This window comes from Prinia subflava, chromosome 10 (genome assembly GCF_021018805.1).
Source record: "Prinia subflava isolate CZ2003 ecotype Zambia chromosome 10, Cam_Psub_1.2, whole genome shotgun sequence".
Taxonomy (NCBI): domain Eukaryota; kingdom Metazoa; phylum Chordata; class Aves; order Passeriformes; family Cisticolidae; genus Prinia; species Prinia subflava.
Window position 1 is genome coordinate 25,729,769 of NC_086256.1, and position 25,685 is coordinate 25,755,453.

Consider the following 25,685-nt stretch of genomic DNA (forward strand, 5'->3'; position numbering starts at 1 on the left):
TTTTATCTAAGCCATATGAGAGGTCTGGTCCAAGGGATCTTTGTAACCTGGCCTTGCACCCTAAATGCCTGAGTTGAAGAACTGGAAAGGTTTGGATATCACAAGTTAAAACTGCTAAATAAAACAGTTTTTGAACGGTTAAAAAATAAGAGAAAAAATATGTTGACCTCCTTCCTTACTGCTGGGCCTCTTGGAGAAGTGACCTTTGTGCTCCTGAACAGCCCAGCCTCTTCCAGCTGCCAGAAGCTGCGGGAGAGTTTAGTGTGTTCTGAGCTCCCAGGTGAGAGCTCCCTGGCAGCCCCGAGCTCTGACAGCTTCATCTGGGCTTTGGGGACATTGCTGGGGGCCCCACCAGAACCAGAACCATGGGTTTCTCCAGGCTGCTTTCCATGAAGAGCTGAAATAACGTGGTGTGCCCTGTGTGCCTCCACGTTCAGGAGCTCCTCACTGCAGAGCTTTTCTCCTCCTGCGAGCCCACTCCTCAGAGAGAAAATCAGTATCCAAGGCAGGGGTTGGCTCCAGAGAAACCAGACCTTCAATTGGCCTCTCCTGCCTGCTTCAGGAGGAGTGTCAGGAGCACAACTGAGGCAGGGTTTGATTTTGGGGTTGCAATTTTCTGTTGCTTGAGCAGTTTTAGAGTAACGAATCAAGCCCTGTTATTTATGGACAGAACCAAATTACATCAAGAGTCCATAAATGTGTGGCTTCCTGCCAGCTGGAATACTCTGCAACATGTCAGCTACCCTAGGAAGGAAACACTATTAGCTTCTAAATTTTGTCCTGTTTATTTTCCAAACTACATTCAGCAGATTTTTTTTCTCTGCCTTAATATCATATGCAATCTAGCATTAAAAAGACAAATCTCATTCAGATTTTTAGCCTGCTAGCTCTGTGTTTTTTGACATCTGTAATATCTTTGCCTGAAATAAACATGAGCAACTGTGTTTTTCACTTTAAAATGGAAATAGTACTCAATTAGAAAGGGCTTGTGGTAACAGGCTCAGTCTTAGCAAGAATTTATTTCATGAAAAAGCACTTGTGTAACAAGATGTTAAAGAACAGCTTTATGATTAGACATGATTTTTACTAAATCTGGCTCTAGAATTACATTTATGGTAAAACCCATTCCTAAATTAATTCTAAATCAATTCTGCTGCTGGTTAGGGTGTTCAAAAAGGTGAGGTTTTCCCAGGAAAGCCCTGTAGAAGAGCAGAAGTAACGTAAGAAAGAAAAGTTGGGAAGAAAACAAGACTCCAGTTTCTATTTCATGAAGCCCCAGTGTTTGCTCCTCTCCTGCCCCTCAGCTCTCATCTCAGTCCCAAATCCATAACAAAGGGAAGCTGGATGTCTGACCCTTCCAGCCCACTTGTTGCCACCAGAATGTTTAATTTTACCTGCTCTGCTAAGCTTTAAGCTGCCTCTAGAATTGTTAGACTCGAGTTTAGGTCCCACTGAGCCCAACAGCTTCAAGCACTCTGGTCCATTGTGGGAACCTGAGATATATTGCTGCCAAAGAGAACGGCAGGCAAGGAATTCGTGTGCGCTGAAGTTTTGTGGATTTTTGTGTCATTCTTTAATATTTTCAGGTTTGTTTTCTTTTTCTGGCTAATTACAGGGGGAAAAGCCTTCAACATATTCTTCAAAAGGTATTTTATCACAAAGAAACATGGCTTAGCTACTTTGAAAACTATGCATTGTCAAGCTTTCCCAAAGTTGTCCAGAGTCTAAGAAGAAAAAGACAAATACCAGCAGGTTTTTCCAAATTAACGGTTCTATGCTTTATACAAAAATGTATGTAAAGATTCTGAAAGGTGAGAAAAAATCATATCAAAGCAGTATTCCCTTCCAAATCATAAAAAATGTACATTCTCAGGAGAAATGAATCAAATTACTGAATTTCAATAAATGTAATAATCAGCATCAGCTGAAGACAAGGAAGTTAAGAATGCATATTCAATAATATTTCCTGATAAGTTTTGCTGGTAATACCACTGCCAGTATGTGTGTGTACATATATATGAAATTCCTGTGTAATGCCATCTTCTGTATTTGTCTCGGTCTTTTCTAGATACAACATACCTTGGAATTGCAAAATCTTATGTAAAATAAAATAAAAGGTCAGGATTGCAAGAAAACTGTGCTGGTTTCAGGACAAACTTCCAAATCAGAATTTATCCTTTCACTCCATTATTATGTTCCTATCTAATATAGTACTTAGATGATATCTTCACATGCAGGAAGATGGGAAATATTTGATTTTCCTTACTTTGCAGCTAAACACTTGTATTAATCTGTATTAGTTACTGCACATTCCTAAATGAGCAGTTTAGGCTGATCAAAGCAGCCCATATGGCTGACCAGATCCTGCCATCAAGCTTCACCAGAGCAGCTTTGCTGAAGCACATGGAATTAGCTGAGATTTACACAAGTATAACAGAATCAATTAACTCAGACCTCAGCTTTCAGATAGCTAATTGGAGATATATATGCAGCGATAAAAAATGTTAATTATTGTGGAATAATGTACTGCAGAGAAATGGTTTCTTCTTTCATTCATTATTTTTATTTCCTTAGTGATCATTCCCTGGACTTTCTTTACCTTAATTACAGCTTTTCAAGGCTAGTGCAGTCAGCTTTAGAATTTATGTTTATCTATTCCGGACTACTTATGTAGCATAATGTTACACTTGCAAGTTGAAATTTAGGGAACTCTGCTCTCACTGAGGTTATTTCACTTTCTGACACAAAATCTCCCTACGGTGGGGTTTGGCTTTGTTGAGGTTTTTTGTTGTTGTTATTGTTTTGTTTCTAAAGATATATGATCTCTATAAAAAACCAAAATTTTAAAAAAGTAAAGAAGAGTCTGGAAAAAAAATCTATGTGGATGGGACTATTTTTTAAGCTGTTTGAGTCACAAATTGTGACAAAGCAGATATCATGTTCTTCCAAGAGATTTTGAGAAATTGAGTAAATAAGGTTGATGTGAAGATACTGGTTGTCTTTAAAGTGTATATGTGTGTATATATATATATATATATATATATACACACAAATTATATATACAAATACACAAATGACTCTGTTTCTGTTTAGAAACTCCTAAAAGCAGGCACTGGACTCTATTTTCCTGCTATTTAGCAGCAGCAATCAGGGTTTGACAGGAGGGCAGAGGTGTGGCTGAGCAGTGGTTCTGCTCTCACTCATTATTTATGCACTTACTGACAGCAAGGAGGGCTCAAGGAAGTTAAAACCCTTAGAGAAAAAATAATTCCAGTGCAAATTAATTATTTCTCCAGTTCAGGAGGGAGCAGATGGTCGTTGATGTTGGGTTGGATGTCACAGAATACCCAGAGTTGAAAGGGGCCCATGAGAATCATTGAGTCCAACTTCTGGCCCTGCACAGGACAGGATCTTAGGGTCACAGGTCTTCAGAGTAATCCCAACCTCCAAAAAGAGATCCCCACCCCCAGTTTCTGGAAAATAGTTCCCCTAACTTGGAACTAAACTGGGGCTGATGGAAAAGTCCTTAATAAGAAATTTCGTGGTTATTTTGGCACATCTTTTTAAAGTGTTGTGTTCTTTCTGCTTTGAAGAACTCCCTATTTCACAGAACCCCCGGGAGAATGGATAGAAATAAAGCCAATGAGGTGTGTCTAGTTAAAAAATAATCTAAATGGAAAAGAAAGAAAAAAATATAAAAAAGAGAGCATTCAGCCCAGTTCCAAGTAGAAAACCAAAGCTCTGCATGTTGTGAGGCACTGAGGGACGCCCGGACAACTCCCCCTGATATTCCATGTTGCCCTAGACTTGGAATTCACATTTCAGGGCAGAATTGTGCAGAATTGCATAGAATTACACAGCCCAAAAATCTTTTGTTTTTAATCTTGACTCTAATAGCGTCATATTAAATTTGCAGGCACCAACCTAAAGGAATTATTTTGCACCAAAAGATACTCAGTTTCAATGAGACATTTCTATTCTTTTCACATGACACCCCTAGCACTTTCTAGAAATTTTAGGAATAAAGATATTACTTAGAAATGGATTGTGATTTTTATTTGTTTCTGGAAATTATTTCATCAATAATAAAAATAATGGGTGTATAAAGTCTGTGCTACCTTTATGGCCGCAGGTATCAATTCCTTCACAGATATTACAATTCCAGTATTTTAGTTTGTTTATTTGCTCAGGTTTAGTAATCTTGATTATGGTTTTAAATATGTCAATATTTTGATTTTGGAATTTAGAACTTATATTCTGCATGGTAGAATACTAAACAGAAATAGCCTTGTACCTTTTCAATTAAATGAACTCTTACTTTACCTGCTGAAGGTTGTTGGTTTGCAATTTTTAAGGCAATAAAAGTTGACTTGTTAATATAACCTGAGGTGGATTGACCAGGTGCCCTCCAAGCCTCTGTCTCATTCTCCCTTCTCAACAAGATGGGGGAGAAAATATAACAAAAAAAACTTGGCAGTCTAAATAACAACAGGGAGATCATTCATCAATTACCATAAATTGGGGAAAGACTAATTTAATTTATTGCTAATTAATAACAGAGTAGCACAGAGAGAAACAGACAAAAAAACCCTAATACTAAACCTTGACATGTAAGTCCAGTACTGATCTTAAATTGGTGGGAAGAAAAGATTTGGGGGCTGTGTTTTTCCCCAACATTTCCACAGGTGTCATTCTTATCTTTTGTAGTTTTATCAGGGACAAATCATTTACTCAAAACTGTCAATGAAAACAATGTTGACGTTATGGGTAGACAAGGAAAGGGACAAGATCAGAGTTGGAGAGGCCCAGGGTGATATAAGGACTGTGACTAAAACAGAAACATAATGCATGGCTTTTGCACAGCAACAATTTCCTGTAATAAGGGAATTATTTTCTGCAATAAGGGAATAATGTCCCAAGGGAAATGCTTCCATGAGTCAGAAACAAGGCCCAATCCTTACATATAGGATTTTTATAAGTTATTGAAGCTATTTCAGTGTAAGATTTTGCAGTTAGGGTGGGATGGCTCCCTGACAACAGCCAAGACAGACTTTTTATGTCCTTTTTTTTTTCTCTCCACTGAGCAATAACACTATGTGTGGAAAAAATGTATGACAGCACCACAAATATAGGAGTTTGTGAGGTTTTTTTTTTTCTTTTGAACATCTGATGAAACCAAAGTGAATATCATCATCTTGTGTAGGTGACTATGCATCTCACAAAAAAACCCCAAACGTTTCCATTTCCAAGTGAGTGTTTCATAGTCATGCAGCTGTTACTAATGCCACATCAAAATGGCATCTAAAATGTCTAAGGGATGGATTCCTGTGCTCCCCATAAACATTCCACCAACAGGGGAAGGTTCAGAAAGTCTTCAGAACTTCCTAGCTCTACGAATAAAGACAACTACAAGTAAATGTGGGGTTTGGTTATTTTTTTTTTTTAGCTTTGCTGGTCATTAGGGGTTTCAAAAACAGAATCTATATTTTCAGGTACACATGAGGAAAAAGCCAAATTCATTCTTTTGTCTTTTTAATTTCTTACAAGGCTCTGAGTCCCTTGGAGACAATCTGCAGCACTGATCCAGAGCAGGCTAACAGGAATATTTAAACTTTTGGGTCATTAATCTGTGACAACAAAGAAATGATATTTCAATCTCAGAAACAGCCAGGATTTCTGCAGTTTTGTTTCCTCCTGGAAAGATGCTTGCTTCTCAGAAAAGACTGCTTTCTCTGCCTCATGGAATTCATCTCCTGAGTAACCATAAGTAGAGACATGAGAGAACCATCCTCAGAGAATGACGTTGACTGAATCTTTTAATTATAAACTAAATCCCAATTTACAGCTGCTGGTTTGTCTACAATTATTTAAAATACTCATTAACACCACTAGAACTTGCTGGAGATGAAGTTGAATGGATATGATAATATAGTTAATGTTCTTCAAAAAATGTTTTTGGAAGTTGTAATGGATTACTTTGCTCTCTCATTAGATGACTGGAATTTTGGTAACTCCCCTTCTCCTGCAAAATGCATTAAGGAGGTCATTATTGCAAAAGCCAAGAAAGTTCCAATATCTACAACAGATGGATTTGTCTTTGCCAAACTCCTTCTGAACCCACCTTCCCCACTTGTTCTTCTTCAGCAGCTGCCACAAAGATAAAATATTGCAGAGCTGAGGGGGAAAAAATGTAGGGTTCTACAGCACCAAGTTGAGCAGAGGAATTTCTGGAGCCCATCAAACCAAATGCCACATCTCACTGCTGTGGTGGCCCTGAGGTACAGGCAGCCTTCTCTGTAAGGTCAGGAAATTTGTTCAGCACAGCTCTAGTGTCCCACCCAGTGTGCACATTCTTAAGGAAAGGAGAGCCAGATGACATTAGACTGAATTTTTCTGGCTGTAGTGTAAAGTTTTTCTTTATTGTATCCAAAACACAAATACCTTTAAAAAGGAAAGAAGGATAAATACCTTTCAACACAAAGTCATAAGGCAATCAAGTTGCTGTGAAAGGCCAACCTCATGGAAATATTTTCTTCAATAATTATGTTGGCTAGGATTTGAATGAGACTGAAACATCTAAGCAGGACTTCAAACATATATATATTTATATATAATATAAACATATATATATATATTTATATACAAGTACACTTACTGCTTTAAAAAATGCTGAATGCACAGCATAGGGTTACTAAACTGTGATGCTTCCTTGCACAATAAAAGTAATTCAAAATAAAAATTACTTTTAAAAAAATCCCCAAACCACAAACCAGAATAAACCATGAGCACAACTTGATGCATGGTAGAATGGACGGTTGATATTCAGGTTCATCCCGTTGTGTGACCTGTACAGGTTGCTCTGGACTGCAGGAGGCTGGAGCCAGGTCAGGCTCTGCTCACAGGGAACAAGGGACAAGAAGAGCAAACGACCTCAAGTTGCTCCAGAGGAGGTTTGGGTTGGACATCAGGACAAAGTTTTTCATGGCTCAGGCTGGTGAGGGCAGTGGTGGTGTAACCCTGTCCCTGGAAGTGTTCAGAGGACATGTGGATGTGGCACTTGGGGACATGGTCTGGTGGTGATCCTGGCTGCTCTGAGGCTGACCTCTGCTGATCTCAGAGGTCTTGTGCAAACATGACAATTCCAGGACTCCATCACCACCAGACACGGATTCATGCATCAGGCAGAAAGGCATTTTAGCTTCCCCATGCTACCCTGACCATTTGACTCTTTGGGGCTGGGAGAAGTTCAATTCCTGCCCTCTGGAGCTGAGAACACTTCCCAGGTTTTGGCAGACTTTCTTTGGAAGTCAGGAGAGTGAGTTGCTCTGAGGACAATCAGCTCTAGCTAAATCTTCTGTCAGCAGCAGCCCTGCAATATTGTGTTTGGCTTTTCCAGTTAAGCAGATTGCAGCACTGATGGGAGATAATGTGATTATCTTGGTTACATATTTCTTAGCAATAGTGAAGCCAGAAAGAAATGGCAGGAGAGAACTGGATAATAAATGTAAATAATGGAAGAGCCTTAAATATAAGGCATTCTTTAGATCAAATATTAATAATCACAAGTCTCCAACAATGAATAAATGTGCTTGTTATTAAGTCCATTTTCTAAATGAAGCTACTTATATTTGAGGATGCAGTCTACATTCCTCAGCTTTGATCAAACTTATATCCCAGCAATTAAATTAACAGTGTCCTACTTTTTTGATTCTAAGCACTCCAAACCTTTTTTTATTACAAAGAGGTTTGCTGACATCATAGCTCATGGGATTGTTTGTCTTATTCAATTAGAGGAAAACAGGGCAGTTCTACCCACAACTGAGGATTATTCTTTCTCCACAGAAATGTACTGAGGGTACATTCATCACAGCAGTATCATTAGATTAAGAGTAGACTTCTGAAAAGTCTGTTTGTCAGGATCCCACTCCAGCTAAACCAAACAATTATCAATCATTTCCAAGTGTACAGACTGAGCTGTTTCTCGTGTTCTATTCAGATGTGTCTCATGTTGCACCTTCCCCAGCCAAATGCTTTATTTTCCCAGCTTGTTGAAACCAGTTCCACACACGAGCCAGAAGATAAAATTGATGAAGGCTGGCAAATTGCAGTTCCAGAGGAGTTTCAAGAAAATATTGGCTGCAAATGGTACTGATGTAGGTCTGGATTCTGGAGGTAAGGATAAGAAAATTCTATTAGCCTAAGCTTTAGCACTCTTAAAATCTCAACAGTGATTTCAGTCCTCTCTCTAGAATACACCTCAGAAATATTTTAGTAGGCCTGGGTCAGAACTATGACCTTCTTGTGGCCAAGCCAAAGGGGTTTAACTAACCTACACATAAAGGTTGTGAGAAGCAAGGTTGTCAATGAGTAACTCTCACTTTCAAATCACGTTGCCAACAGCATGAAAAGCTCAGATCTGCAGGAGATGTAGGACAGTGAGAAGATGTTAATTTGTTTCACAGCAGCGATGGCAGCTGGAGAAACAGGGTTATTCCTTCTTTACAGCTGGGTCAGGCTCACACAGCAAAGACTGAATTGCCCCACATTTACTGTGGGATACCAAGAGGAAAGAACCACATGAATTGAGGCCACTTCCCATTCCCATGTTGAGTTTTCCAATGAAGGATCCCTGTATTCTGTGCCCTGCTTGCTACACTGGAATGGTTTCCCATATGTAAACTTCTACTCCTCCCCAAGGATTCCCATGGACTCCTGAAGGAAAGCAAGCTGTCCCCCATGTCTGTGAACACAGCCATGAGGAATCAGGCTGGGTGGTGGCTGGGGGATAAAATCCCTGGATTTTCTGTAGGAACACAATTCAGGATGTCTACGGCCTGAGGAGGAGCAGCTGGGTCCAAAAGGGAATAGTGAATTACTGTGACTTTTAAACCATATCATAAAAAAAACAGCGATTACAGGGATGGTGAGAAATGGATTTGTGGAGTTTCGCGTTTCAAACCATGGCCTTGCACACAGACCAGATATTTTGCATAATTAGAACTATGAAAGATGTTCTGTGGCAAGACCATGTGGGGTAAAATAATAGGTGAGTGGTGTTAGAAGTATTGGCAGCATTGTGTTTCAAAAGCTAATAGGCTGAAAAGCATTTATAAGGTATTGTAAACAAGAAATAGCTTGACTTCTGATAGAATGGCGTTGAGTTTTACATCTCTTGGGTCTCACCCTTCTACGAGATTGAAAATGAAATAAAATCTTTAAAATGCCTCTCAGTTGCACCATCTCTGCAGAGCAGGGTTTTCTAACAAGGGATTTCTCTGCAGCCATCCCAGTCCTGTGAGCATTGTTTCCTTGAGTCAGTTTTACTTTATTTACTGTGGTTTTTCACCTGGGACGAAGGAAAACCCTAAGAGGACCCAAAGCAAGGGATCTATCCATTACCAGTGGACTGAAAGAAAAAACAACTAAGCGTAATTTTGCCTCTTTTGTGCAACCAGTGACTAGATTCTGGGAAAAAGGATGGATTAGGAGCATCAGCTCTATTAATTTTTTTATTAGTTCATTATCAGTCTCTTCCCTTGTGGTGACATTCACAGTCCCACCTGTCAGGGCACTGTCCTAACCAACCAGCCTGTGTTTCTGCTGGATCCACACCAGGCTGGTTAGATTGCTGTGCATTGTCTTTGGGCTGCTCTCAGTTTTAAAGACCACCCATGTGATTTTCCGAAGCACAGAAGGGGAAAAAGGGAAATAACAATGTCTTCAGGAGCTTGACATTATGGAAGTATTAAGGACAACTTACCTTTCCTTGACAAAGCATAAAATTGTCATTCATTAAGAATTAGAAATCACAAGAACCTTAATGAAGGATTAACTTTCTCATAATTAAAAGCATCTCAATTTTTTAATCTTTCATATGTCTGTTACTTGCTTAATACAAAATTGATATTTTGAACAACATGTCTAATAATACTTCGGTGGATGCTCAGATGAATTTAACTGAACTTGTAACAGAGTGAAAACTAATTGATTATATGCGGAGATAGTGTTATTTTTCAAAAGCATAAAAAAAAAAAGAAAAGGAAGAAAAAAGAGGCATTTACAGTTACACTCACATCTCATTTGTGCTTTTGAAAATCTTTCCCCCAAACCCTGAAGTGCCATTTCATCAAACTGCTAGATGTAATTCAGGACAAAAAAAAAGAGCTTTGTGTTGGGTATGGCAGGAATCTTGACATTTCTCTAGGAAAATAATTAGTCTGAAAATACTTCTAATAGCAATATTAATTGCCTCCCAGGGGTAAGTGTCAGCTGTAGTGGGATAGGAGGAGGGCATAGCAGAGGAAAAGCTCCTGCCTCAGAGCAATTCATTCCCAGCTCCTTCCCCTCCTGCTGTGTCTGTGCCAGTCCTGTGCCCACAGGTCACAGGGAGAATTCCACAGCTCTTAGGGCAAATGCATCAGTGGGAGATTTTCCCTGTTTTGCCTTAAATGTTTTTTTCATTTTGAAAATTTTCTATGACACAAGGAGGTGCATAAACTTTTTTTTTTTTTATTCCAATATGACCAGAAAAACTTATTCTTTTTATCTTCACCTTTTCTATTTCACACCTGACATTATTATGAGAAGCTCTTTCATTTTTCACTGTCCAGGCTCTTTGACAGTGGACTCAAACTTGTTTTTTTGGGCTAAACATCAACTGAATGCAGACATTTCACAAAAAAGCAAAGTATGGGAACTTCCTAAGCATTCCCATTTAGCTAAATTCTATAAATTTCTTACACTGAAATATTGCAACTAACTTCAGCCAAATTAAAGGTGAATGAGGGCACGGAAATTTAGGGCATTGAAAAATTGATGTAATTTTGAGGTTGAAAACTGCTGTTTCTTTCCAACCTACCTAGACTAAGTAGATAAGTATCTCTTCTGAAAAAAAAAACCAATTGATAAAACTTAAGAATCAAAATTTTAAAATTTGGAATTTCTCTTTATGAACTTTTCCACCAAAATTGTAATTTTCCCTCACTTTTTTCTTTCCTTTCACTATTTTCATAAAAAAAAAATGTTTCACAAAAACGAGCTACAGAGTCATGAGGAAGTACTGGAACATGACGGAATCATCAGGAAAACGGAGAGAGACAATTTGCAAGGGCTTGGAGGGACAGGACAAGGACGAATGATTTAAACTACAAGAGGGCAGGGTGAGATGGAATACTTCGCTGTGAGGGTAGTGAGGCCCTGGCACAGGTTAGCCAGAGAAGCTCTGGCTACCCCTGCATCCCTGGAAGTGTCCAAGGCCAGGCTGGATGGGACTTGGAGCAGCGTGGGCTAGTGGAAGGTGTCCCTGCCCATGGCAGGGGTGCCACTGGATGGGCTTTAAGGTTCGTTCCAAGCCAAACCACTCTGGGATTCTGGACTTCCATCATTTAGCACCAGATCGGTGCTGGAGGTGCTCAGCACCTGCCTCAGTGGGCTGCCGGGCCCCTTTGCCTGAATTCAGGAGGATTTCAAGGATTTCCCCCTCTCCTTTTGAACAGCCTGGCACACACGGGGCCTTTCAGCCCACACCACTCCCCTCTGCGCCAGCACCAAGACATTCACAGCCTGGCCAGGCTGGGCTGCCACGCCACGTGCTGCAGCTCCTGCCAGGCTGTGAAGGAAGAGCCCCGGCAGCTCTGCACACATCTCGTGGCACTCGCTCCTTCGGCACCAAGCAGGAGCCGCAGACTGCAGACACAAGCCAAGCAGCTGCTCTGCCATCAACCCCAAGGACAGGCAGGGCCCAGCGTGGCACACTGGGGCATCCTGCACTTTGCAGCTGCAGGATGGCTGTTGCCAAGCACGTGTCCTCTCAGGCTGGCTGTCTCAGGAGATTTTCACCCAGGCAGCAAGAGCTGCATTTGCAAATGCGTTTTAGTGCTGCAGCACCTCTGGGGCTCCTGACACAGCCAGGGGGATCCAATGTCCTGGCAGGAAAATCACTCTGTGCCTCCCAAGCAGTTCCACAGAGCAGCCTGGGGGCTGCTCCCCTGCACAACAGGCAGCTCTGCAAAATCTCCTTGGCATGGCTGAGAGCACTGCTTCCTGCAGAGACCCTGCACAGTGAGGGTCTCTGTGCCAGGGCAGCTCTCTAGGAGGAGACCTGCACACACAGAAAGGGCCCTTGCACCAAACAGACGCCTCGTGCCACAAGTCACAAGGACTTGCTGTCCCCACGTCCCTCCCGGCCCAGGCAGGCCTTTATAATGCAGACTAAACCAGAGAACTCAGGCAGTTCTTGAAGTTAAGGAAAAATCTCCACGGATGAGCTATTGGAATACAATTTTAAAAATGGCTGAAATGTTCATGGAACTTCAGTTCAAACTCGGAAATTACAAGAGAAAATAATGCCAAATATTCCATTGAAGGAGGGAAGGTTTAGATGGGCATTTAGGAATAAATTTTTCTCTGAGAGGGTGGTGCAGCATTGGCACAGGGTGCCCATAGAATTTCACAAGATCCCCCCATCAGATCTGACTAAAACCACAATTTTAAAGTCACTGGAATGAATCAGAGTTTCATAGAATCACGTCGCCATGGTTTGGCATCAAATATGCTTAATTTCAAACAGATGGTTTCTTGAGCAAAAAGCTTCACCCACAATTTTGATCATGGTTCATTTCTGGTTTTTCAAAGTTTTTCCAAACTATTTGAAATCAAGCTCCAGTATAACTAGGAGGTGATTTCAAAGAAATAAAAGTGAGGTATATGATGTGTGTGGAATTCTTCTTCCATGGGGCGTTTCCCAAGATCTAGGAAACACCTGGCTTGCTTGAGGAAAAAAAAACAACAACAAAACAACAACAACAACAACAACAAAATAACATACACACAAAACCCAACAACAACAGCAACAAACCATCAAAAATTACAGAGGAGGGTAAGGAAAGCAAAGAAAATGTAACTGGGAGTAATTTCTTACATGGTGTACTAAGTACAGCAGAAATTCCTTGAGTTGCTAAAGCAGCTGGAGAAACATTTAAACAGGAATAAACCCCTGTGTTTATAGGACCCTGAGTTCTCCTTTATTGGATTTCAGGTTGTTCCTCTCTACTGTCTCTCCAGCCTGCCCAGGTCCTTCTGAAAGGCAGCACTACACTTCTTTCAGCACCTCCAAAGATAATGACAGCTCTCAAGACTCTTTTGGGCTGCATTAAAATGTCATTTAACGTTGTGCTTCAGAAAAAGGATTGTGAAACTGGAAGAAAAGAAGACATTTAAATATCACTCCAGGCTTGATCAGAAATATTCATGTGGAAAATGGTACAGCAAGTCTTTCCAAAAGACTTTATTCCCACCCCACAGCCTGCAGCAAAGTGAAACACGTCAGGAATGACAGAATCATAATGCAAAGTAGAGATCTGCTAGTTAAAGAGTACTGTTTAAACAGAAGATAATACCTCATACTCATGGGAGAAGAAACACTACTTGAAATTATAAAGGAAAAGTGAAGTCAGAAATCAAAATTACCATGAAATATTGACAACAAAAGGAAAACATTTAATTTTCTGGCTGCAGAACTGAGAACCTTACTTGCAAATAGTTCCCTATGCAGATTCAAAATCCAGTTAAATTTTCCTGCCGGTTTTTAGTGGCATGGTGTCACAAGGAGTAGGAACCGTGTGAGATTCCTAATGTCTGTCTGGAACAAGAAAGGAAACATCCCAGATAAAGCAGATTAAAAGGATGCTGAAACAAAAGCTATGTACTTATAGTATTTATAAATACAGAGCAATGAATGATCAGAAAAAGAACTACTTCACAGATTTTGTAAATTCCTTTAGGAATCTGACTCTAAAAACCTAAGAAACTTTGCATTTCATAGACAGGCTGGTTTGTATCTTCATTCAAAAGAAGCTATTTAAAAAAGGTAAAATGCAAATGACTTAAAAGAGTTAATGAATTATTGTTGCTCTTTTTTAACAAGATACATGGAAGGAAAAAGGTGTGTTCATTTTTAAAGGCATGATTTATGGAAAAAACATTTATTTTATTCACCACTTCTCACTAGTGCTTGCAGATATTTATTGTATTTGTAGCAGTAAATTTGTTCCAGCATGTAGGTACATGCTGAGACAAATTGCACAAGTTTTACATCTAGATCTTGAACCTAGTGAACAAGCCTTAAGACTTTCTTGTTAAAGAAAAAACATTAGTGAAAATTCACTTTTTTCTAGATTTCTGATGGTATTTGTCAAAGTGATAAGAATTCACTGTGGAAGCATGGCAGGTATAGCCTTAACATTTCCTGAATTAACACAAAGTTTCCCAGTAGCCTGTTAAAAGTGAATACAGAACAGGACTTCTTACATTGCAAAGAGCTACTAATAAATCAAAAAAAAAAATCTCTTGTGGAATATTTTCAGTTGCATAAAGCAATCTATTGCCTTTCCTTATTTTGGAAAATAATGTCACTCCAGAGCCTGGGATTCTCCATTGAGAAATCCTATAAAACCTCAATTAAACGCCCAATTTTTAAAAATAAATTAAGAAAACCAAACTAGGGAAAAAACAAACAAACAAACAAATAAACAAAACAAAACAAAACCAAAACCAAAACAAAAAAAAAAAAAAAAAAAAAAAACAAAAAAAAAAAAAAAAAAAAAAAAAAAAAAACAGAGAGAGAGAGCGCTGAAGAGGCAAAAAGAACCCTCTTGTAGTATGTTAAGGAGGGCCAGGAGTTGGACTTTGATGATCCTTGTGGGTTTCTTCCAAGTCAGAATATTCTGTGATTCTGTGCAGGAATGATCTCTCTGCACTAGAACATGAAATTGAAACATCTCTTTAGGCACCTATCCATTATATCCATTTAGGATCATTTTCCACCACCTTTCCCAAAGCCCAGCTCTCTGAGGCCTGATGACAGCAAGCTGTAAAGCCAAAGGATGGTGACTAACAAGCTGCCATCCTTCTTCCCTGTTTAAACCTGGTCCCTTCACTCTGTGGGTCTGGAGCAAATTAGTGGGGAATGTACTACCCTGTGACTTCTGAGACTTTGTCTTTCTTGTCATTGCCTCTATTCTTGGGACCTTTTTATGTATTTCTTGCAGCTGATTTGCACCTGATCCTCTTCCCCCTAAAAACCTGAACCTACCCCTTCACTGGAGCTGTTTATCCAGTCCTAAGGACAATGCCTGGCTCTGCAGGGAACTGAGCATATCTGGGGCTTACGTGGGCTCTCAGAAGAGCTCATTGCAAATGTACAAACTATTATTCCATACTGCTGTGCAAATATTAATAACAGGGGCTTTGTGACATTCAAATGTCGCACAGACAGTTGGTGGTAAAGGAATGTTCAAGCAAATGAGTAATCTGAGATGGTGATCCTGCACAGTTCTAATTATAAAACAGCCTTATTATTTTCTGTAACATTTTATGATATAATAGTATTTGAAAAGTGACTGTATTAAGAGCGTGACATTTACTGAAGTGAATAAGCTTTTCACATGTGAAGTAATTTCACTGCAGGTTATTGTGCAAAACAGAAACTTCAGAAGCAGAGACCAGTTAATTCTTTGATGCACTGCCAATTTAGAGTTATTTCCTTAATTTATGGTCTTTCCACATTGGTATCCTATTCAAATAAGAAATAGTATAAAGCTCCTTTCTATGATCTCATGTTTTGTGCCCTTGACGATGTGGTTTGAAGGGGGTTTTGGTTCTTTAGCACCATTTTGGTTGGTCTGTGCTCCAAATGGTTTGCCAGGTCATGTTTATTCATGCTCCTCAGCCTTACCTATACATTGTAGGACTGTAAGGAATTTCCACACTAAGTCTGAAAGAATTCTGTGTGCACTTGCAGTGACTTGATCTTACTGAGCTGCCAGACACCCACCAGGTGCTTTCCTGCTCTTCCCCCTCCCCACCAACAGCACAAGGTGAGAAAATAAGGTGAAAAAGTTCATGAGTCAAGATAAAGACATGGAGATCATTTACCAATGTCCACCATGGACAAAAAAATCACAGTCATGGATTGATGTGGGCTGGAAGGGACCCTAAAACCCATCCAATGACACCTCCTGCCATGGGCAGGGACATTTTCCACTGTCCCAGGTTTTCTCCAAGCCCAGTCCATCTTGGCCTTGGACACTTCCAGGGATGCAGGGGCAGCCACAGCTTCTCTGGGCACCCTGTGCCAGGGCCTCCCCACCCTCACAGGGAAGAATTCTTTCCCAATATCCAACCTAAATCTGCCTTTTTTCAGCTTATTACCAAATAAAAATAGTTGGATAGTGAAAAACAGATTAAAAATACATCACCTTCCTCTCTCACACCCTTTCCCAGGCTTAATTTCACTCCTTCCCTCTGCCTCCCACCCCCAAGGGATGCAGGGGTGGTGGGAACAGGAGCTGTAATTGGACTGTGAAGCTCTACTCTGCCAGCCCTTCACCCTCATGCTTTTCCCTTGCTCAAGCAAGGTCCTCTCCAAGCCTGGAAGTCCTGCTGGATAAAACTGCTCCAGGCTGGGCTCTTCACAGGCTGCACTTTCTTTACAGCTGTCCACAGTTTAATTTGTGTCTTCTGAAATACACAAAACACAGAAATTACTTGCACAGGTTGCTGCAGTTGCAGTTGGACAAACTATTATTGCAGCTCACCTCCAGTTGAGCCATTCTTATTCTGTCCCTCAGTTGTGCTTTCACTTCCTAATTTTTGAGAGTAAATTTCTGGACTGCTGACTCACAATAAATAATACTTTTGTGTCTGCTGTATGAAGAATCCAAACAGAGTTGCACAGGCTTATTGCTCTCCACAATTCCCTGGCAGGAGGGGCAGCCAGGGTGGGATCAGGCTCTGCTCCCAGGGAACAGGGGCAGGAGAATGGGGAATGTCCTCAAGCTGTGCCAGGGGAGAGTCAGGTTGGATGTTAGAAGTGTTTTCACTGAAAGGGTGCTCAGGCATTGGAAGGGGCTGCCCAGCGAGGTGCTGGAGTTCCCATCCCTGGATGTGTTCAAGGAATGACTGGATGTGGCACTACATGATGTGCATGGTGGAATTTGGTCAAAAGTTGGACTTGGTTCTCCGGGAGGTCTTTTCCAACCTTAATGATCCTGTGATTCTGTGCTTCCATGAGGTCATACACAAACCAAGAACTAGCTCCTCCTGGAAAACATAGAGATTTCCTAAGTTCTTTCTACTGACTTCAAGAAAGTTCCACTTTATTCACGTTCTTTTTCTCTTCTTATAATTTTAATTTCTAATTTCCCACGAAAATAGGAGTTTAACCTATCTGCAGGACTAACACAGCTATACCATATTACAAGTACAGACCAGCTTTTCTCTCTTGATTACAAATGCAATCAGGTCATAATCATCGATTCCTACTCAGCCTCCTACTCTTAAGTCCTCCCTCACTGGCAGCTTTTTCTGGATTTCTCAATTAATCATTGATATTCTTATTATATTTGCAGCTTGCATCCAGAATATTGCAATAGTGCTACTTCATATATGAGAAATTGTTCCTAAATCAGTCACTGAAGATGTAAAAAAAGTGAAAAGATATATTTCACAGCTATTTCAATATAAAAATCAAACTAAAAGAAAAATCAAAAGATTACTGTTTCTTAATCCAGCATTTCCATATTTGCGAGAAAATATTTCAAAATCACATTGGATTCAGTGTTGTTCTAATTTCTCTAAGAGCCAGTTGGACAGCAAATATTTCTACCACACTTTATATCATTAAAACCAGTAATTGTGGTAATTAAGTACCTGAGAGCCTCACAACTGGGAATATATTTTTTATATTTCGTATTATTTATTTTGAGGGAAAATGTGTATTGCTGTCTTTCCTCATAGAATGAATCAGACATTGAAGACAGGGAACCCAATGATCATGTGGGAGACTGAGGGCAGGACTCCCCTGTCTTGGGACAAGCACTAAACACTGGACAATGCTTCTTTCAGCAGTTAATACTTGGAGCAGTCAGGCAAGTTGATTTTTAGTGGTTTTAACTAAAATCTTCATTTAAGTCTTTCTTTAGTGATTCCAAAAGCTCCCCTCTGCAGAAACTCCCTTTTTCTGACTGATTTTATTCTCAGCACAACTGATTTTCTTCCATTTGCTTGGTCCTTTCTCTGGGATGTTTTAATATGAGCTCCAACTGCTGGCTGTAGAGAGATCTCCTACCCATCTTATCCGTGGACCCATTGTGCCACAGAATAACCCTTCCCACACACTTCTACTTTGAAAATCAAAATAAAACACAAAACAATTAACAAAACACACACACACACACACATATGCAAGCCTGACTGAAAATTAAAATTCTAACAAAACCTTCCTAAGAGGTATGAGGTTGCTCCTACTCCATTAATTAAATCCTAACAGAGGGATGATAACACTGCCTTGTTTGCTCCAGAAATATCCACAGCAGGAGACACTGAAGAGAAAAACAGACAAAGGAACTGTGCAACTGTAAGCAAGATAAAATTCCATGGTAGTCCTGGTTTGTTCTCACAGAGTGATTCCATCAAAACTTGGCTCCCATCAAACAAATCCAATTAATGAAATTTAAGCAGTAATAAATCTGAAAGAATTATACAACATGTTTCGTTTGAATCAGTTGATCAGGAAATAACAAATTATCATAACTGGAATATTTGTGCTTTCCAATGACATCAAATCAATAATCCCTCAGACAATTCTAGAGATTTTGCAAAGCACAGATACACTTGAGAGGAGAAATATCCTTGCTGTTCTGCAGGTTAAAACAGTTGTGAGAGGAACTGGTTCCTGATTCTTCTCATGAATCTAAAATATATCTTTTTTTAATTTTAATTTTTTCTCCCCAGGTGCCAGGTCTGTTATGAATCTCTACACATACTTCCTTGGACTTTGTGGACTTTGAAATTATATTTACTAAAAATGTATTATATTGACTAGTTCCATGTTGAAATTATATTTAACTTCTGCGGAGCCCTTAAGAAACCAGTAATCAGGTGAACTGTTTAGTCATGGTGCTTAGATTCATTTTAGACTGGATTTAGAAGGAAAATGTCAACGAGTCACGCAGTAAACTACATAGCTAATTGATCACTGAATTCCTTTGCAAAAATAACCTCTTTTTTCACATGAAATCCTATAGAAAAATGCATTGGGTTGTGTTCATTGGAGACTTAATTGGCTTTTCATACAGGACAATGTTCTTATCTCTAGAGAATGCTTGCAAACTGCATCATAGGTAGAACAGGATGAATTTAAAAATATTTTTTAATGGAGTAAAATTAGAGATCATGGTTCAGGTGGTAGACTGGGCAGTATTAGTTAGACAGTAACAGTTGGACTCATGGATTTTGAAAGTCTTTTCCAACAGCAATGATTCTACGATATTTGATATGATACTTAAAAAAGTCCTAAATATTTCATGTTAAAGAAGTTGTAGAAAATATTGTAGAAAATTGCACATGATACGTGGAAATAGCTGGAGTGAGAACATGCTGGAATAATAAAAGGGAGCAGTCAATTTTCCTGTCAAAGAATGATTAACCAATTTACTGGAATCATTAAAATTGATCCAAGATTTATGATTGCAGAAAGGTGAGTTTGGATGTAAGCTAAAATCAGCACTAGTCCCACGTCGTGAAAAATAGCCCAGGTGGTCCTCACTGTCACTGTGGTAGTTCCACAGGAGCCCTTATCCAGCCAAAACTGGAAATCAGGGACTGTTTTTGGAAAAAAAAAAATCCCCAAATGAGCATCTATTTCTGCTCTGTCCCTTGAGACAATGTCTCCAGATCTGGAGCCTGTGTTTTCCTCCCAGCTTAACAAACACTCTGAGGCATGGGCACCTGCCTGAGGTGGGAGATGAGTAGTACCTGAAGGGGCTCCAAGAGAGCTGGAGAGGGACTTTGGAAATAGGCATGGAATGACAGGACAAGAGGAGTGGCCTTAAGCTGAAGGAGATCTAGGCTTAGATGGGCTATTGGGAAGGAGTTCTTCCCTGTGAAACTGGGCAGGCCCTGGCACAGGGTGCCCAGAGAAGCTGTGGCTGCCCCTGGATCCCTGGCAGTGTCCAAGGCCAGGCTGGACAGGGCTTGGAGCACCCTGGAACAGTGGAAGGTGTCCCTGCCCATGGCAGGGGGTGGCACTGGATGGGTTTTAAGGTCCCTCCCAACCCAAAATGTTGTGGCACTCTATGACAATAACACAAGTATTTCTAATATTTAAATATCAGCGCAGCTTTTCCCGTACTATCAAGCAGTAATGTGTTGTACAGCTGAAAATGGGAACTATATCAAAAGGTTCCTTTTCACATCAATGCAGTCTGTTTGATGATCGTTTATTACAAAACCTCTACCCAGTTTTCCCAGGATCAGCTTCTGGCGACAACACAAGTTTCCTCCCACCAGATCACTCCCAGCAGGGACTCTGTGTTAACCTGTAGGGAGCTGTCAGTGGCTAATGCAGAACTGGGGAGAAACAAGAACTGAACACAAAGCAATTTTTGCCACGCCTTCCTGGGTAACATGTTTATTTGAAGGCATAGCACCTTTTATGCCCTGCCTGTTTCTTCTGTGAAAAAAAGAATGCAAGAGGTGAAGAATAATACATGGCAGTGCTGAATGCACAGGCACTGTGGTTGATCTTGGGAGCTCCTTCCAGCCTTGGTAGTTCCACGATTCTGTGATTTCCCAGCAGCTCTAAGGAGCACAATTCAGAGTGAAGGAGCTCAGCTCAACAGAAAGATGAGTCAGAGGCACCTGAAGTGAGCAAGGGGCTGCATTCCCAGTGAACGTGGGTCACACAAAGCAGAGCAGCCCAAACATCTGCCTCTTGCCCTCAGCTGATAAGACATAACCAGATCTGTGCTCCTGGTGAGGAGCTGGGTTAAGAAGAACCACGCAGAGGTTTGGAGATGCACTGTCAGGCTGCAGCTCGTGCTGCTGACCCTTGGGGCAGTGTCAGTGCTCAGAGATACATCTCAGTTCGGGCAGCACTTCTGACAGCAACCACAGCACGAGTGACCTTTCCACTCCACCTCTGCAATGAGCCTCTGCTCTGTCCTGTTGGGAAAACAGGAACGGGGAAATGTCTTGGTTTGGAAAGTCAGGTATCCATCAGGGAAAAATGGAGTTTTGCTTGGAATGGAGAATGTAAAACAACCTCCCCCCCCATAGATTATTACAATTTTGCAATTAGGAGCTTTCAGGCAAAAATATGGGCATAGGAATAACAGTTCTTTACTAGGAATATTAAAAAATACAAATGCAGCAATACGAAAAACAAACAACCAAACAAACAAAAGTCCTGGAAAACCCTGACAGAGTCAGGGACACAACCTGACACCCTGTTGGCCAGGGTGTTGGGAGCAGTCCAAATAAATCCTCCTGGAGTGACAGATGTGGCTCTGTTGGAGTAGAGATGATCCTGTAGACAGGTTCAGTGGTGGTGAGATGAGTCCGGTCTTCCTCTGTGAATCCGGTGGAAAAGAGGATGTCTGGGGTTCCTGTGTCCCCATTTTTATCTGGGTAGGGAATGGTTGGCTCCTCCCCACTGGGTGTTCCATCTCCCAATGGATGATGGAATGTGTGATGGCACTGGTGAGCCTCAATGGCCCATTAACAGCAGGTATCCCCCGAGGGTGGACAGAGGAGAAAGAGATCACAAACACTGCCCCACCTGGTTTAACAGCTGGTCTGTTGTCAGAAGGCATCCACCCTCCTCCCCTGGAGTTACAAGAGATAAAGAAAAAAGAAAACATCTCCCAACTGCTTTCTACAGATGAAATAGGATACACTTTTTTTTGGTTACATAACCCAAGACAGAAAAAAACATTCATTTTCCACGTCCATTAGGTCTGTCAGGCGTTGGCCAAGTAGCCACCACTTGTGGCAACAGCTCTGTAAAATTGAACTCATCCTTCAGACACTGCACTGCCAATATCTTTCCCTGACCTTCATTCTGTCACGGGTGGAAACTCATTTGGAGGCAGCAAAGTGTGTGCAGCTCCAGACAGCGAAGTCCTTGGGTTTCTGCAGAAAATTACCACTGATGACAGAGGCACTAATGAATACAAAGCAGGAAATCTTTCTACTCAGAGCTCCCTCCTCAAAGCCTGTGCGTTACACACAAGATAAATGGAACAGGAAATAAGCATGAGGCAGAAAGTCTAACTACAGGGACTAATTTTTGTCTCCTACTGAAATTTAGTGAAGATATTGAGAGTAAAATGCAAAATAAGATGAAAAAAGAAATGTCAAGAAATGGACAGGTTTAGGATCAGGGCCAACTACCAGTAACATGTTCCCAACTTGTACCTCTAGGAAAAAAACCATTGATTTTGAGGTGTCAGGAAACAACATTTTAGAGCAGCAAACAAATAATGCAAGGCAGGAAAAAGAGCAGATGCTCCAATACTGGCTGCAAGCAAAGCAGAATTGGGATAACTTGTGCAAAGGAGGAATAAATAAGGAAAATACAGTACTGGTGTTATTACAGCTGATTACTGCCTCCTTATCTCCAAAGTAATCCTTCTATGTATTAAAAATTCTCTGTACAGTTGTAAACCTTTAACAAAGGCATGTTTCCCTGTCACATTCCAACAAGAGCCATAGAAAACTTCCTTCAAAGACATTTAGGGATTTCATCTGAAATAGAAATAGAATTTAAAATGGGTTTTTGGTAATCTGGGTTAGTGCCAGACAATGAGTATGGCCCAATTTCTGATGGATTATCTCTGTTTTGGAGGTGACAAAACTGGTCATCCAGAGTCAGTTATCATGAATATATTTTCTCTGAGAAGAAGCAAGTTAAGTGTTTATGAATCTTTTCAGTTAGGGGTATTCTGATAAATTCACCCAAACTCCGAATGGCGTGTGAGCAAAATAAGGACATTTCTTCCCTGCTATACAATGCATCAGAAGATGTTTTCAGAAATTAAGTTTTTTGTCAGTTCTGAGGTAGAAGACACTTTTATTGAAAGTTTTCTTGCAGATAGACATTGTGTTTGTGAGCCTGTATGTCTGTGTGTGGATGTAGAGGTGTCTGTGTAAGTAAACAAAAATACACACACACAAATACTGCAAAAGCACATAGAATGTATAAAAAGCATATCTCCCATTCTGTTTTTTCCTTATTTCTGCTTCAGCTGCTTCAGACTGGCAAGGGCAAGGAACGTGGGCCAGTGCTTTTATGGAGTGGGTAATTGCAAGCAGCAGCTTTTCACTTTGCACATTCTCTTTGTTGCCTTAATGACTTTCCTTCTACAACAATAGCAAAATAAAGAACTATTTCTGCAGTCAGAAAGAACTTCATGAGAGTAAAAATATTGTAGTTTTCTGTGTTTGACATCCTGTTATCTTCTTGAGGTCATTAAAGGCACTTGCTGATCATTCCCTCTCCAGCCACATTCTCAATATAACATTTTCCCTTTCCAAAATTTAAAAATATTTTTCAGTGTTACATCCAGATAAAGCAAATTTTTCAGACATTTCTCAATGCCCCAAATGGGTATTTCTATGTGCTCCATATCTCTATTTCTAATTATATAATTTATAATTAGGCATATTCTTATGTATTAATGTTAATATTAACACTAATACTAGCATTATGCTGAAGCAAATTGTCAAGCAATGCTGTGATGGAGTATGTCCCAATGTGACAATTTTTCACCCAAACCCTAAAGGGATCCCTATTTTTTCTGGGGTTAGATTATAATTTGGCACATGGTTACCTTTTCTGCTACCAAATATTCCGTCCATTTCTTCAGCAAGGTACTACTGGAGTGTAGGTGGACTACAGAAATTCCATTTATTCTGATAGATTTTGTTCCTCTGACAGTATCTAACGTGATCAAGGTTGTATTGAATTTTATTGTCTGTATAACACTTGCACAAAACCCTAGATAAAATGCACAAAATATAATAAGCTTTCTTCAGTTTTCCAGCTTGTTCAATGTTCCCTGTGTTCTGTTTTAAACTTTGTTAGAAATAAGGGAAAAGAAAATAACAAAATCTCTATGGTTGGCACAGTTGACTGTTCCCTTCAAACACATTAAATTCTTTGAATAAAGACTGATGAAGGTAGCAGGCTTCTAAATAAACAAATATCTTTGATATATATTATTATCTAGAGACTAATGAGATCTTGAGAAAACCAAGCTGAACTAGTGCTAGTGGTTGTAAATAATCAGCTATAATTTTGCTTTCCATTTAATGAGCACTTTAAAATGATAAAGAAAATCTGTCCATCTAACTGCTGGACTTAGTTAAGAAATGGTAGCAGAAAATAACACATTTTAAAGCAAGTCTTTGCGGGTTTCCCTTCTACAACCTGTTTGCTGGAGGGTTTGGGGTGTGTAAAGGGACATAGCTAAGAGATTAAACATCACAAATAACAAAATTTAATTGCTTTAAAGAGGCAGAGCCCACCTGTCCATGTTATAGAAATCAATAAAGAAACTGAACTTGTGATCTGTTTAGTTAATCTCGGAAATCTCAAAAGTAGAAAGCTCCCCAGTCCTCATGGCCTTCAACATGATGCATTCAAGAGATCCCACACTTTCAGAATCACCAAAATCACTAAAGATAGAGAAAAAATCTTAATGGATGTAAGACCAGCACCTTCCTTGCAATTTTATGACACCCTAAAAATTAATTCTGGTATTACTGGTTGTATTAGCCACAGTTTGGGCTCCCTGTCTGAGAAGAGATATTTCTATTACAGGTGGCTATAGGGATACAAATTATTTTAACATTATAAAACTAGGAAAAAAACCCCATTCTAATATTTCCAATAACAAATACATACAGTCCCATAACAAAGGGATCATCCTAAATGTTCTGCATTACTGGTTTCAGAGTCTGACATTTCAAAAGGTTGGCAGGGCAGGTGTGCTCAGGAAGGCAGAGAATATTATTGCAAGTGTGATCACACCTTTTAGCAGAGACATTTAAATGTAAAATGCACAGAGCAAATACTGTACAGCACAGACATTTTACAGAACACCCTGACAAGTGCAAAATCTTCCCAGAACAGGTAAAAAGTCTCTCGTGGCTTCAGCCAGCTGCTTACTAATGGAGCTCCAGGAATGAGAGGAGAATTTGGGCTGCATGGAAAACAGTGCTTTTGTTACCAATATGACACTCACACCTACTCTTTCAATTTAAAAAGAAAGCACATTTCAACATGGTATATTATTTATTCAGGAGACAGTTATCTAGAAGAATAGCAGCTTAATTAGACATTACCTGCTGGAAAAATTTAATAGTCTAAAGTACTTTGCAATGGGGAGAAATCCTTTAATAGGAACTATTCATGGAAAGTTTAGTCTGAAACCTGCAAATTGGTGTAAGTTTTAAGCCTACTTGAATCTTATGGTATAGAGCATAGATATATGCTTCCACTTCCATCTGGGATGAAAAATTTCTCAGTTTAGATGGTTAGTAGAGAGCACATGCCATTAAATAATCAATATACTTAGTATTTTCTGAGCCAAATTACATAGCTTAACAAAAATATTAAACCTTCATGTCCTTCAAATGCCCACTTCGGGTTTCAGAAACCAAGCTCTTAAAAAAAAGCAACCTTTACTGTTTCCAAATGATGTACCAAGGAAAACTTTGGGCCCACAGGAATCTCATAATCTCCTCACTTAACCAATTTACATTTTGCTCTGCTGCACATGCAATTAGTTCAGCGTTGGTCAGATGTGTTTGTTGTCATTTGGACTAACTGTAATTTCCTA